Genomic DNA, 16,414 nt, shown 5'->3' on the forward strand with positions numbered 1-16,414 from the left:
GGTGGCCAAAGTATTGGTGTTTGAGCATCAGTCCTTCCAATGAATATTAAGGACTGATTTCCTTTAGGATGGACTGGTTGGATCTCCTTGTGGTCCAAGGGACTCTCAAGAGTCTCTTCCAACACCACAGTTCAAAATTATCAATTCTTCTGCGCTCAGCTTTATAGTCCAACTCTCACATCCATACATGACTACTGGAAAAACCATAGCTTTAACTAGATGGACCTTTGTTGGCAAAGTAATGTCTCTGCTTTTCAATATGCTGTCTATGTTGGTTATAGCTTTTCTTCCACAGAGTAAGCGTCTTTTAATTTCAAGGCTGCAGTCACCATCTGCAGTGATTTTAGAGCTCCCCAAAATAGTCTCTGCATTGTTTCCCCATCTATTTGCATGAAGTGATGGGACCAGATACCATGAACTTAGTTTTCTGAATGTTGAGTTGTAAGCCAACTTTTTCACTCATCTTTCATTTTCATCGGAGCTTTCTGCCATAAGAGTGGTGTCATCTGCGTATCTGAGGTTACTGATATTTCTCCCAGCAATCTTTATTCCAGCTTGTGTTTCATTGAGCCTGGCATTTCGCATGATGTACTCTGTATATAAGGTAAATAAGCAGGTAACAGTATACAGCCTTGAGTACTCCTTTCCTGATTTGGAACCAGTCTGTTGTTCCATGTCCAGTTCTAACTGTTACTTCTTGACCTGCATACAGATTTCTCAGGAGGCATATAAGGTTGTCTGGCTTTCCCATCTTTTTCAGAACTTTCCAGAGTTTATTGTGATCCACACAGTCAAAGGCTTTGGTGTAGTCAATAAAGCAGAAGTAGATGTTTTTCTGGAACTTTCTTTTTCAGTGATCCAACGGATGTTGGCAATTTGATCTCTGGTTCCTCTGCCTTTTTTTGAATATCGAAGTTCACGGTTCACGTACTGTTGAATCCTGGCTTGGAGAATTTTGAGCACTACTTTGCTAGCGTGTGAGATGAGTGCAGTTGTGCAGTAGTTTGAACATTCTTTGGCATTGCCCCTCTTTGGGATTGTAATTAAAACTGATCTTTTCCAGTCCTGTGGCCACTGCTGAGTTTTCCAAATTTGCTGACATATTGAGTGCAGCATTTTCACAGCATCATCTTTTAGGATTCGAAATAATTCAACTGGAATTCCATCACCGGCACTAGCTGTGTTCATAGTGATGCTTCCTAAGGTCCGGTTGACTTTGCATTTCAGGATGTCTGTTTCTAGCTGAGTGATCATACCATCGTGGTTGTCTGGGTCATGAAGATCTTTTTTGTATAGTTCTGTGTATTCTTGCCACCACCTCTTAATATCTTCTGCTTCTGTTAGGTCCATACCATTTCTGTCCTTTATCGAGCCCATCTTTGCATGAAATGTTCCCTTGGTATCTCTAATTTTCTTGAAGAGATTTCTAGTCTTTCCCATTCTGTTGTTTTCCTCTATTTCTTTGCACTGATCACTGAGGAAGGCTTTTTTATTTCCTTGCTATTCTTTGGAACTCTACATTTAAATGGGTATATCTTTCATTTTCTCTGTTGCCTTTAGCTTCCCTTCTTTTCTCAGCTAATTGTAAGGTCTCCTCAGACAACCATTTTGCCTTATGCATTTTTTTCTTGAGGATGGTCGCTACCTCCTGTACAATGTCACAAACTTCAGTCCATAGTTCTTCAGGCACTCTATCAGATCTAATCTAAACGAAGCCATAAACATGCTTATAAAATAACATCCAGGAGTTTTGAGGCATGATTATAAAAGAAGGGGTATAGGGCAAAGAGGTTAAATTGAGAGGTAAATCCGAGAACCATAGTTAAGGTGTTGGAGAAGCTTTTAAGTCAGATTTTTAGGAAGAAATGGGCCAGAGCTCAATTATGTTAATTCATTGAGGAACTGCGTTGGGAACCCTTCCCCTTTTGCCTTCAGGTAGACTATTGACAGCTTTTTCTTAAGGTCAGAGACTTAATGTAACTCTTCAAAGAAAAAGATTATTTCTGGGCAGGCTCCCCAGTTGTGGGCATTGAGATGACATGATAGGTTGACCAGAGGTGAATTTTCACGTGGTAGTGGAGAGGGTGGTGTTGAATAATACTAACACTCCACTCCCAGAGTAAATAAAACCTTATTTTGACGTGTAGGGAGCAAGATTTTCTGCATCCTGACTACATACTTACCTGCAGTTGCCTGCAGGTTGAAATACCCTGACAACTTACAAGAAACTGTAGCTCCTACTGAAAAAGGAACTGTAATGCAGGCATACATTACTGTTGAAGAAAGTTTTTCTCATCTGGGCAAATGATTCCTTCATAAACACATACATATGCTCAAGGAATTCAGACATTTAAGGAAAACCAACGGTAGGGAATAGAAGCCTGGACATTGAACCCTGTATTTACTGGTTGTCTATGTAGGCCTCGTTGAGACGGTGAATTTACAGACTTGAGTTACGTGTATGAAAGATGGAAATGTGTAACAAGTTCTAGGAAAAGTGAAGAAGCCAGTATAGCTGGAGGTCACTGATAAGGCGGAGTATTTGGAGATGAGTCTATAAAGATAGTGAGGTAGGTGGGCAGGACAGATCCTGCAGGGCTTTGTCAGCTTTTGACATTGGAATGTGGTAGCTGAGTTTTGAGCAAATAAATGAGTATCTTTCATAGATTTTAGAAGGATCATACTGGCTGCTGTGTTGATAGTAGATGATAGAGGGGCAATGGTGGAATAGAGAGATCAGTTAGACTGTTTCCATATTCCTGGATGAGAAATTAATGCAGCTCACACGCTGCACCAGTGGGAATGGTTGCAAGCAGTTGCCAGTAGGATTTGTTTAACAATTGGATATAGGCGTGAAAGAGGATAAAAAGATTATTCCAAGCTTAGTGTTTAGAGAACCAGAAGGACAGTTGTCGGTAACTTAAGATGGGGAAAGCTGCAAGAAGACATTTAAGGGGAAAGATGGGAAGTTCAGTTGGACATACAATTTTGAAATAATGTATATACAGGCTTAGAGATGGGCCTGGAATTTGGAGAGAGCTGAGCTGAAGATGTATATTTTTGAATTGTCAAAATATAGGGAATATTTTAAACCACAAGTCTAAGTCCAAGGGAATATTTATAGATATAAAAAGAAACAATTCAAGAACTAAGCCCTCAAGTGCTCTAAAATTAAAGGCAAAACAGCCCCTCCCCTCCCCCCAAAAAAAGCATGAGGAGAAATGAGGAATACAGAAAGATATCTCAGAAGAGGCAGCCAGGAGTTAGGAGTTTTGTGTCTTGGGAGAAAGTGAAAAAAAGTTTATCAAGAAGTAGAAAATGGGGCTACCCTAGTAGCTCAGAGGTGAAGAATCTGCCTGCCAATGCAGGAGACACAGGTTTGATCCCTGATCTAGGAAGATCCTGCATGCCACAGAGCAACACAGCCCATGTGCCACAACTACTGAGCCTGTGCTCTAGAGCCTGAGTCGCACACCAGTCTCAGTAGTTGGAGCACGTGGGCTCATAGTTGCAGTGCCGAGGTCTAGGGCACACAGTCTCAGCAGCTGAGGCTCGAGGGCCCTAGAGCTCATGGGCTCCAGGAGTTGCGGCACTCAGGCTTAGCTGTTCCATATCGAATCCATGTCCCCTGCGTAGGCAGGTGGATTCTTAACCACTGAACCACCAGGGAAGCCTCACCATTAGAGATTTTTAAAGAAGACTGGGCTTTTCTCTTTGTACCCTGAACTGATAGCTGAATTTTTCAGTTAGGAACCAACTTCATCTTAAATGTTACAGAATCTTGGCATTGGTAGGTTTAATGTTTGTGGTTTCAACTATTTGGGACAGACTCCAAATTTCTATAGTATAAGAATTTGTGATTTTTTTGAGGTATAGAATGAAATTCCATACCATACTAGTGTATTACTAGGTAGTAAGTAGACTAGCCACCTATCCAGTATCTACAAATCAAAATATCTTTGAATAGCTTGTATTTATAATTGTGTAGGCATTTAAAGAAGGAAATCATATGCTAATGGTGTTCACTAAATTAGAGATATAAGTCTCCTTCTTCAAAGTTGAGGCTATTGTATTCTTTTTCATGTGAAGATTGGTTGCTACCATGATCCATTTACCAGATCAAATCTTTTGTACCCACTGCATTTTATTCTGCCCCATCCTGCCTCTGTCAAACCTCAATTTCCCTCATTTATTTGAATACCTGTTTTGAATTTTAACTACTGGCCTGGAGGGAGTCAAATCTACACCTGCAAACTCATTGTTTTCACCTTCCCTCCACCAATCTTTGCTGCTGACCTCTCAAAGATGCTTCATGGTAGTCTTTTTTGGGTTATAACATATTATATAATTATCACTCACTAAATTAGCAGCTTAAAATAAAAAATCTTTCCATTATTTAATTTTTTAAACTTAATTTCTTATTATTCAAATATAATTTCAAGTAATAATGACCACTTGAAAAATTACATGAGTGATTACACATATTAGGGAAAAGTCATTAAAATTATTTGCTAGTATTTTACAGTTTACTTTTAGTGACAATGAAATGTATTAATATGTTGGTATTAAAAGAGCAATAACATTTTCTTGTTTTAAATGAATTTTACTATTTTCTACATTATATTTCATAATTAGAAATGGAATGAATTGGTGTTTGCTAATGCATAATTACTTGGTTATTTGTATTCATTCTTATAATTTAGATAATACTGATTCTCATTCCTTGACACACATCAGGAATATAGACCCACATACATTAGAGATGTAAGATACAGAGAAAAACATTTTTCTTTCCTTTTCAGAGAGGGTTTTTGTTCCTTCACTCCGTTTCTTGTAGGTAGATGTGCTATGTTAGTTGGAATAGGCTAATCTACACTGTAATAATATATCAGTCACATTCATTTTCTTAAATATTGGAATAATATCAAAATAAATATGCCTAATGACTGTATTACTTAATGCTATATTTAAAAAAAAGAATAGCTGTAAACTGTGTTATTTGTGTGTTCAATGAAAATAAGTATGGGAAACACTAGTTTTCTTTATTCTCCCGAAGTGAAAGTGAAGTCACTCAGCCGTGTCCGACTCTTTGCGCCCTGTGGACTATAGCCCACCAGGCTCCTCCATCCATGAGATTCTCCAGGCAAGAATAACTGGAGTGGGTTGCCATTTCCTTCTCCAGGGGATCTTCCCGACCCAGGGATTGAACCCAGGTCTCCCGCATTGCAGGCAGACCCTTTAACCTCTGAGCCACCAAGAAATCCTGTATTCCCCTAAGACTTCTCAATTTTTTTTTTTACATGCATAGCTCCGAGAAGCAAATATAGTTTGAAGCATTTCTAAATCTATGATCAAAAAAACCCTTTTTCTAGGAGCATCTCTCTGGACCAATTAAGTAAAAGAATTCCATTAACACTCTGGAAACTCTGGACTACCAATACCTTTAAATCTAATAAGAACACACTTTTGTGTAAAAGGCAAACTTTTAAAAACTTTAAAAGTTTTCCATAAATAAGTGTTAGGATTAGTGTCCCTTATAGCACTACTATGGGCAGTAGAGAAAATTTATTAGAAGAGTGATTTGAAGAGACAGTCATGTCATTGAAAGTGTAAAGCACATGGGTATAGTATTACTTTGCTTGTCTTTGTTATAAACATTACAAAGCTCTGGATTAACGTTAGATTTTGGTCATCAAGATAGAATACATATGCTTAAGAGTTACATTATACATAGTAATGCACCTTAAGGGATCCAAGCCTAAAAGTCCTCTTTTTCTTATTCTCAGAATGCCCACTGACGTCTCTGTGTTGGTTTGCCACCTGGAAAATGACATAAAAAATATGCATATAATAAACTAGTATTGGAGAAATCAGAAAATTCACCTGGATGAAAAAAAAAAAGGTGCAAAGATAAATGCATCCATGCTCATTCATAGCTGGCAATTTTCTTTCTTCACTGAGAAAATTTCTTCACTGAGTTCTGAAAAGAACTCCCCAAGTTTCCCATCATCTTCCAATAGAGGCTGCTCCACTTCCTCTGCCTTTCTAGGAGCCCACCATCATCAGTAAACTCCTTGTGTTCCCTCCTAAAGCCAGCCCCTCCACCATAGACTGGATCACATCTCTCAGAACATTCAAAAATATTCTTCAGAAATTCTTCCCTCTTGTTCCTGTTATCAGTTTTTTGCTTTCCATTCAATAACTCCTACCAGGAAACAAACCTATTGCTGCTGCTGCTGCTGCTGCTAATTCGCTTCAGTCGTGTCCAACTCTGTGTGACCCCGTGCGACCCCACCAGGCTCCTCCGTCTATGGGGTTTTCCAGGCAAGAGTACCGGAGTAGGGTGCCATTGCCTTCTCCAAACCTATTGCTAGTTCTATGTTAAAAGAAAATTTTCTCTTGACTCTACTTTTCCAACCAGTTGCTGTCTCATTTTTTTTCTCATCTTTGTAGCGAGACTTCTTCAAAGAGTTTCCATTCCCACCAGAACTCTCTACCAGAACTACTCTCATCAGGGTTGCTGATGAGCTCCACATTGCATATCAATGTCAAATAACAAATAAATTGGCCACTTTTCAGGCCTCATCTTACACACAGTTCAACATTCTCTTCCTTAATATATATCTTGGCTGAGCTCCCAGAACACCAAACTCTTGGTTTTTCTTATCCCTAATTGATTGCTTCTTAGTTATCTTTGCTGATTCTTCTCTTCTTTGTGTCTTCTCAGTCTTGGTTCTTCCCTCTTCTCTTTCTTCTTCTTCCCTCTTCTTTCTTTCCTTCCTTTTTCTTCTTCCCTTCCCCTTTCATCTGTTACCTCTCTTCTCTTCCTCTTTTTGTGATTTTAAAGTCATCGGTACAACTGCCACTTTCAAATTTCTGTCTCTAGGCCAACTCTTTCTCCTAAACTCCGATTCATATATTCAACTATCTACAGCTCTCTTCAGCATATCTAAAATAGAATTCAAGATATTCCAACTCAAGTCTGCTTCATCTCAGCTGATTTTCAATCCATCCTTCCAGGTGCTCTGGTTGATTCTTGGTTTCTTTCTTGCTCTATTGCAATCCCACCACATAGCCAGTTCTACTGGCCATATCTTCAGAATATTTTCAGAATCTCACAACTTTTTATCACCCTAATTTTAATAACACCATCATCTCTCACATGAATTAGTGGGGTCAAAGTGTTGACTAAAAAAGATGTACAGCTTGGAGTTGCAAGTTAAGTTTTAGTTGGGGCAAAATGAGGACTGCAGCCTGGAAAGCAGCATCTCAGATAGCTCTGAGTGACTGCTCCAAAGTGGCAGTGGGTGAAGGTCAATATATAAGGTTTTGGTGAAGAGGGAGTTCAATACCATGAAGCCCTCATTTTTTTTTTTAATGTAGAAAATTCTTTTTTTTTTTTTAAATGTTTATTTTTACTTTATTTTACTTTACAATACTGTATTGGTTTTGCCATATATTGACATGAATCCACCACGGGTGTACATGCGATCCCAAACATGAACCCCCCTCCCACCTCCCTCCCCACAACATCCCTCTGGGTCATCCCCGTGCACCAGCACCAAGCATGCTGTATCCTGCATTGGACATAGACTGGTGATTTGATTCTTACATGATAGTATACATGTTTCAATGCCATTCTCCCAAATCATCCCACCCTCTCCCTCTCCCTCTGAGTCCAAAAGTCCGCTATACACATCTGTGTCTTTTTGGCTGTCTTGCATACAGGGTCGTCAGTGCCATCTTTCTAAATTCCATATATATGTGTTAGTATACTGTATTGGTGTTTTTCTTTCTGGCTTACTTCACTCTGTATAATCGGCTCCAGTTTCATCCATCTCATTAGAACTGATTCAAATATATTCTTTTTAACGGCTGAGTAATACTCCATTGTGTATATGTACCACAGCTTTCTTATCCATTCATCTGCTGATGGACATCTAGGTTGCTTCCATGTCCTGGCTATTATAAACAGTGCTGTGATGAACATTGGGGTACATGTGTCTCTTTCAATTCTGGTTTCCTCAGTGTGTATGCCCAGCAGTGGGATTGCTGGGTCATATGGCAGTTCTATTTGCAATTTTTTAAGGAATCTCCACACTGTTCTCCATAGTGGCTGTACTAGTTTGCATTCCCACCAACAGTGTAGGAGGGTTCCCTTTACTCCACACCCTCTCCAGCATTTATTGCTTGCAGATTTTTGTTTTTTGGTTTTTTTTTGACATGAATTCTGTTTTTATTTTTTTTTTTAATTTTTTATTTTTTTTTTAATTTTAAAATCTTTAATTCTTACATGCGTTCCCAAACATGAACCCCCCTCCCACCTCCCTCCCCACAACATCTCTCTGGGTCATCCCCATGCACCAACCCCAAGCACGCTGCACCCTACATCAGACATGGACTGGCGATTCAATTCTTACATGACAGTATACATGTTAGAATTCCCATTCTCCCAAATCATCCCACCCTCTCCCTCTCCCTCTGAGTCCAAAAGTCTGGTATACACATCTGTGTCTTTTTTCCTGTCTTGCATACAGGGTCGTCATTGCCATCTTCCTAAATTCCATATATATGTGTTAGTATACTGTATTGGTGTTTTTCTTTCTGGCTTACTTCACTCTGTATAATTGGCTCCAGTTTCACCCATCTCATCAGAAGTGATTCAAATGAATTCTTTTTAATGGCTGAGTAATACTCCATTGTGTATATGTACCACAGCTTTCTTATCCATTCATCTGCTGATGGACATCTAGGTTGTTTCCATGTCCTGGCTATTATAAACAGTGCTGCGATGAACATTGGGGTACATGTGTCTCTTTCAATTCTGGTTTCCTCGGTGTGTATGCCCAGAAGTGGGATTGCTGGGTCATAAGGTAGTTCTATTTGCAATTTTTTAAGGAATCTCCACACTGTTCTCCATAGTGGCTGTACTAGTTTGCATTCCCACCAACAGTGTAGGAGGGTTCCCTTTACTCCACACCCTCTCCAGCATTTATTGCTTGCAGATTTTTGGATCGCAGCCATTCTGACTGGTGTGAAGTGGTACCTCATTGTGGTTTTGATTTGCATTTCTCTAATAATAAGTGATGTTGAGCATCTTTTCATGTGTTTGTTAGCCATCCGTATGTCTTCTTTGGAGAAATGTCTCTTTAGTTCTTTGGCCCATTTTTTGATTGAGTCGTTTATTTTTCTGAAATTGAGTTACATAAGTTGCTTGCATATTTTTGAGATTAGTTGTTTGTCAGTTGCTTCATTTGCTATTATTTTCTCCCATTCAGAAGGCTGTCTTTTCACCTTGCTTATATTTTCCTTTGTTGTGCAGAAGCTTTTAATTTTAATTAGATCCCATTTGTTTATTTTTGCTTTTATTTCCAGAATTCTGGGAGGTGGATCATAGAGGATCCTGCTGTGCTTTATGTCAGAGAGTGTTTTGCCTATGTTCTCCTCTAGGAGTTTTATAGTTTCTGGTCTTACATTTAGATCTTTAGTCCATTTTGAGTTTATTTTTGTGTATGGTGTTAGAAAGTGTTCTAGTTTCATTCTTTCACAAGTGGTTGACCAGTTTTCCCAGCACCACTTGTTAAAGAGATTGTCTTTAATCCATTGTATATTCTTGCCTCCTTCGACGAAGATAAGGTGTCCATAGGCGTGTGGATTTATCTCTGGACTTTCTATTTTGTTCCATTGATCTATATTTCTGTCTTTGTGCCAATACCATACTGTCTTGATGACTGTGGCTTTGTAGTAGAGCCTGAAGTCAGGCAAGTTGATTCCTCCAGTTCCATTCTTCTTTCTCAAGATTGCTTTGGCTATTTGAGGTTTTTTGTATTTCCATACAAACCTTGAAATTATTTGTTCTAGTTCTGTGAAAAATATCGCTGGTAGCTTGATAGAGATTGCATTGAATTTGTAAATTGCTTTGGGTAGTATGCTCATTTTCACTATATTGATTCTTCTGATCCACGAACATGGTATATTTCTCCATCTATGAGTGTCCTCTTTGATTTCTTTCATCAGTGTTTTATAGTTTTCTATATATAGGTCTTTAGTTTCTTTAGGTAGATAGATTCCTAAGTATTTTATTCTTTTCATTGCAATGGTGAATGGAATTGTTTCCTTAATTTCTTTTTCTACTTTCTCATTATTAGTGTATAGGAATGCAAGGGATTTCTGTGTGTTGATTTTATATCCTGCAACTTTACTATATTCATTGATTAGCTCTAGTAATTTTCTGGTGGAGTCTTTAGGGTTTTCCATGTAGAGGATCATGTCATCTGCAAACAATGAGAGTTTTACTTTTTCTTTTCTAATTTGGATTCCTTTTATTTCTTTTTCTGCTCTGATTGCTGTGGCCAAAACTTCCAGAACTATGTTGAATAGTAGTGGTGAATGTGGGCACCCTTGTCTTGTTCCTGACTTTAGGGGAAATGCTTTCAATTTTTTACCATTGAGGATAATGTTTGCTGTGGGTTTGTCATATATAGCTTTTATTATGTTGAGGTATGTTCCTTCTATTCCTGCTTTCTGGAGAGTTTTTTTTATCATAAATGGATGTTGAATTTTGTCAAAGGCCTTCTCTGCATCTATTGACATAATCATATGGCTTTTATTTTTCAACTTGTTAATGTGGTGAATTACATTGATTGAGTTGCAGATATTGAAGAATCCTTGCATCCCTGGGATAAAGTCCACATGGTCATGGTGTATGATCTTTTTAATGTGTTGTTGGATTCTGATTGCTAGAATTTTGTTGAGGATTTTTGCATCTATGTTCATCAGTGATATTGGCCTGTAGTTTTCCTTTTTTGTAGTATCTTTGTCAGGTTTTGGTATTAGGGTGATGGTGGCCTCATAGAATGAGTTTGGAAGTTTACCTTCCTCTGCAATTTTCTGGAAGAGTTTGAGTAGGATAGGTGTTAGCTCTTCTCTAAATTTTTGATAGAATTCAGCTGTGAAGCCATCTGGACCTGTGAAGCCCTCATTTTACAAAAGATTTGTTGTTGTTGTTGTTAGTCATGAGAATCTGATGTAATCATGAAGGGATTTAGTACTTCTCTAGATATGAGGAGATGGAAGGATTGAGATAATAAAATCTGTTCCTAAAAACATCCAGCTATCCAAAGACCTTTCCCACTAGGGATCCAATCAGTCAATCCTAAAGGAAATCAGTCCTGAATATTCATTGGAAGGACTGATGCTGAGGCTGAAACGCCAATACTTTGGCCACCTGATGCGAAGAACTAACTGATTGGAAAAGCCCCTGATGTGGGAAAGGTTGAAGGTGGGAGGAGAAGGGGATGACAGAGGATAAGATGGTTGGATGGCATCACTGACTCGATGGACATGAGTTTGACCAAGCTCTGAGAGTTGGTGATGGACAGGGAAGCCAAGTGTGCTGCAGTCCATGGGGTTGCAAAGAGTCGGATATTGCTGAGCGACTGAACTGTCCCACTAGATTCCCTGGAGCACAGAGTGCCTCACTCCACCCTGAAATCCCGCAGGGGTTGTTGAAGGTCAACAGCCATAGCAGCCCTGGGTTCATTCTTCATAGAGGCAGATGGCAAATGCCTTGTTGTTCAGTCATTTGCAATGCTCTTGGTAAGTGCCAGTTTGTAGTTGAAAAAGGTATATTTTCATCCTTTTTTCCTTATAGTGTGTCATCAAATCAGGAACTAAGATTATTCTTTTAAAAGGTAAGTCTGAACTTGATATTTCTCTGCCTAAAGTTTTCTATTTACTCCATTCTCATTCTCAGTAGAAGCCAGTTGTTGTTTAGTGGCTCAGCCATGTCCTGCTCTTTGTGACCCAATGGACTGTAGCCTGCCAGGGTCCTCTGTCCATGGAATTTCCCAGGCAAGAATACTGGAGAGGGTTGCCATTGCTTTCTCCAACAGCAGAAGCTAAATCCTTTATAACTGTCCATGAGGTCATACACAATCAGCCCACCCTCTTCCTTAACTCACTAATTTTGTCTTCTACTCCTTTTCCCCTTGTTCACTCTGTTCCTGCTAGGCTGGGCTTCTTAATCTTTCAGGAACATGCCAGGCACACTTCCTCCTTAGTGCTCTTGCACTAGCACTTTCCTCTCTTTGGAACACTCTTCTACCATACGGTTGATGCTTTCACCTCCTTTCATTCTTGGCTCAAATGTTACCATTTCATTGGAACCTCCTGGGTCATCCTATTTAATACTATGAAGTGTCCCTCCTCCACCTTCCCCATTCTTTTCATCTCTTTTTTTTTTTCATTTTTTAAAAAATGCCCTCTTATTTGTTTACTTATTATGTTGTCACTTTTCTTCTTGATAGAATTTAAGTTCCATGAGGATAGGAATCTTTGTTTTGTTCACTCATGTGTCTTATGTACCTAGGTCTGTGGTGGGCATAGATTGGACACTCAATATTTACTGAATGAATGAATTAGACATCTCAATAAGATGGCATATCACAGCAATTTGATTTTTGGAAACATTGCAGTATCTTTCATTTATCTCTTAGAAAGGGGTTAATCTGAATAGGGACATTTTGATTATACCAGATAAATGATATCTGTTCATAAAAACATTGAGAATCTAATGTAGTCATCCAGCAGATTTTTTTGCCAAATGATAACATCTCTTTTGCTATTAGTTTTTTCTCATTATTTTTCTTTCAGACATTATAGTGTTAGAAAGTAATATTCTGTTCAAATACTATCGTCTCAGCTGTCAGAGATAATATCTCATAAGAAATTATTTTTGAAAGGAGACAAAATTAGTTTATATATTGATACTAGTGGATCTTTAGATACTCAGAAAACTAGGACATGTCTCCTCACTTATAAGAAGATCAAAGACGAACTTTAAAAGAACTTTTACTGAGCTAAGAAGTTAAAATCAGCTGTTAACTTTTTTTATATAGACACTCATTACTGAATGGGGATATGTGAGCTTTTCTTTCAAAAACTTTGAAAATGATAACTCTTCCTTCTTGAAACCCCTTTGAGCTGTGTGCACAGGGACATAAATGTGCAATTTAAATTTTACTTTAAAGCTATAATAATGATGTACTGAAAATATCCCCTAACTGTTGCCTCCTGACCTGCATACAGGTTTCTCAAGAGGCAAGTCAGGTGGTCTGGTATTCCCATCTCTTTCAGAATTTTCCATAGTTTATTGTGATCCACACACTCAGAAGCTTTGGCATAGTCAATCAAGCAGAAATAGATGTTTTTCTGGAACTCTCTTGCTTTTTCCATGATCCAGTGGATGATGGCAATTTGATCTCTGGTTCCTCTGCCTGTTTTAAAACCAGCTTCAACATCTGGAAGTTCATGGTTCATGTATTGCTGAAGCCTGGCTCAGAGAATTTTGACCATTACTTTACTAGTGTGTGAGATGAGTGCAATTGTGCGGTAGTTTGAGCATTCTTTGGCATTGCCTTTCTTTGGGATTGGAATGAAAACTGACCTTTTCCAGTCCTGTGGCCACTGCTGAGTTTTCCAAATTTGGTGGCATATTGAGTGTAGCACTTTCACAGCATCATCTTTCAGGATTTGAAATAGCTCCACTGGAATTCCATCACCTCCACTAGCTTTGTTTGGAGTGATGCCTTCTAAGGCCCACTTGACTTCACATTCCAGGATGTCTGGCTCTAGCTGAGTGATCACACCATCATGATTATCTGGGTCATGAAGATCTATTTTGTAGAGTTCTTCTGTGTATTCTTGCCATCTCTTCTTAATATCGTCTGCTTCTGTTAGGTCCATACCATTTCTGTCCTTTATTGAGCCCATCTTTGCATGAAATGTTCCCTTGGTATCTCTAATTTCCTTGAAGAGATCTCTAGTCTTTCCCATTCTGTTGTTTTCCTCTATTTCTTTGCATTGATTGTGAGGAAGGCTTTCTTATCTCTCCTTGCTATTTGTTGGAACTCAGCATTCAGATGCTTATATCTTTCCTTTTCTCCTTTGCTTTTTGCTTCTCTTCTTTTCACAGCTATTTGTAAGGCCTCTCTAGACAGCCATTTTTCTTTGCATTTCTTTTCCATGGGGATGGTCTTGATCCCTGTCTCCTGTACAATGTCACGAACCTCCGTTCTTATTTAACTTATTTAACTCCGTGCTTATTTAACTTGTATGCAGAGTACATCATGAGAAACACTGGACTGGAAGAAGCATAAGCTGGAATCAAGATTGCTGGGAGAAATATCAATAACCTCAGATATGCAGATGAGACCACCCTTATGGCAGAAAGTGAAGAGGAACTAAAAAGCCTCTTGATGAAAGTGAAAGAGGAGAGTGAAAAAGTTGGCTCAAAGCTCAACATTCAGAAAACGAAGATCATGGCATCTGGTCCCATCGCTTCATGGGAAATAGATGGGGAAACAGTGGAAACAGTGTCAGACTTTATTTTTTTGGGCTCCAAAATCTCTGCAGATGGTAATTGCAGCCATGACATTAAAAGATGCTTACTCCTTGGAAGGAAAGTTATGACCAACCTAGATAGCATATTCAAAAGCAGAGACATTACTTTGCCAACAAAGGTCCATCTAGTCAAGGCTATGGTTTTTCCTGTGGTCATGTATGGATGTGAGAGTTGGATTGTGAAGAAAGCTGAGCACTAGAGAATTGATGCTTTTGAACTGTGGTGATGGAGAAGACTCTTGAGAGCCCCTTGGACTACAAGGAGATCCAACCAGTCAATTCTGAAGGAGATCAGCCCTGGGATTTTTTTGGAAGAAATGATGCTGAAGCTGAAACTCCAGTACTTTGGCCACCTCATGCGAAGAGTTGACTCATTGGAAAAGACTCTGATGCTGGGAGGGATTGGGGGCTGGAGGAGAAGGTGACGACAGAGGATGAGATGGCTGGATGGCATCACCGACTCAATGGACGTGAGTCTGAGTGAACTCCAGGAGTTGGTGATGGACAGGGAGACCTGGCATGCTGTGATTCACGGGGTCGCAAAGAGTTGGACACAACTGAGTGACTGAACTGAACTGAAAATATCCCCTACTTGGTAATTAGAAATAAACAAAAGAATTCTATCTCTTTCAACACTTCTGGAAAATTTTTAAATTGATCATAAAATAAGTCAAAGGAAATCTTAGTGAATTCATGTTCAGAAAATTTATAGGATGTGCTTTCAGCTGAGATTTTTAATAGGAAAAATGATGTCAACCTCATGCTGCCAAGGGCTACATTATGGAAACAGAGAAAGAGCTTCCATGGAAGAAGCTTAGATAAACAGATCCAGAGTCATTTATCCCTGGATCCCACTATGCCTAAAGCCAATACTTCTCCTGGGGTCTTCGTTATGTGAAACAAACAAACAAACAAAAGTCTTCTTTTTATATTAGTTAGACTGAGGTAGTTGAGGTCTAGCAGCTGTCACACAAATCCTTCACTGAGTGTCAATAGCAATGAGGAACTACATTGGGTTGTCCTGGGGAAGGAAAGGGGAGGATAGGAAGACAAAAAAAGCTTGTGTGTGTGTGTGTTTGTGTGTGAAAGTTGCTCAGTCATGTCTGGCTCTTTTGCTTGGATAAAAAGGTGAATGTGTGCTGGCCTCATGGAGAGAAGGATCCTCTGAGACTGGAAGGTAGCAAGTGTGGCAGATTAAAGATGGCAGAACTTCCCCTCCCACTTGGTTGTCCTGGAAGACTTCATGGAGACAGCACATGTAGGTCTGTGGTTTGATCCCCTTAATAATGTTATTAAGTCTCAGTCTCAATGGCATTATTGTAAGCCCTGTGACCAGTCCTACAGTCAATGTAGACTGCTTCCCCAAAATTGTGCTGAGGCATGATAGGGTTAACCAGTTGCCCCAGTATGCTATCAAATATTTTCATTTTCACTGAGTTTCCTGATGTAAAAAAGAGGTTTGAAAGCCTAGAGAGGATTACATCATGGGTCTTCTCTCATAGTGTCTGTAGCAGATAGAATAATGGCCTTCCCAAAATGTTCATGTTAATTCCCAGAACCCATGAATATGCTCAGGTAGGTGACAAGGGAAGATTAAGGTTGAAGATTGAACTACCATTGTTAATCATCTGACTTTTACCTAAGGATGTTTCCTGGATTATCGAGGAGGGCCTAACGCAATCACAAGGGTCTTTGAATGGGTCAGAGGGAAGCAGAAGAGTAAGAATCTGAGACATGGTGTTCTGAAAAAGACTCAATTTGTCATTGCTGGCTTTGAAGGTGGAGCAAAGGGCTACTCATCAAGGAATGAAGGCAGTTTCTACAAGGTTTGAAAAAGGCAAGAAAATGGATTCTCCCCTAGAGTCTCCAGACTGGAACACAGGCCTGCCAACTCCTTGATTTTAGCTCAGTAAAGCTTGTTTCAGACTTCTAACCTCTGGAACTATGAGATAATAGATTTGTGTTTTTAAACTACTAAATTTGTGGTAATTTGTTCCAGCTACAGTAGGAA

Source organism: Capra hircus, chromosome 4 (genome assembly GCF_001704415.2).
Source record: "Capra hircus breed San Clemente chromosome 4, ASM170441v1, whole genome shotgun sequence".
Taxonomy (NCBI): Eukaryota; Metazoa; Chordata; class Mammalia; order Artiodactyla; family Bovidae; genus Capra; species Capra hircus.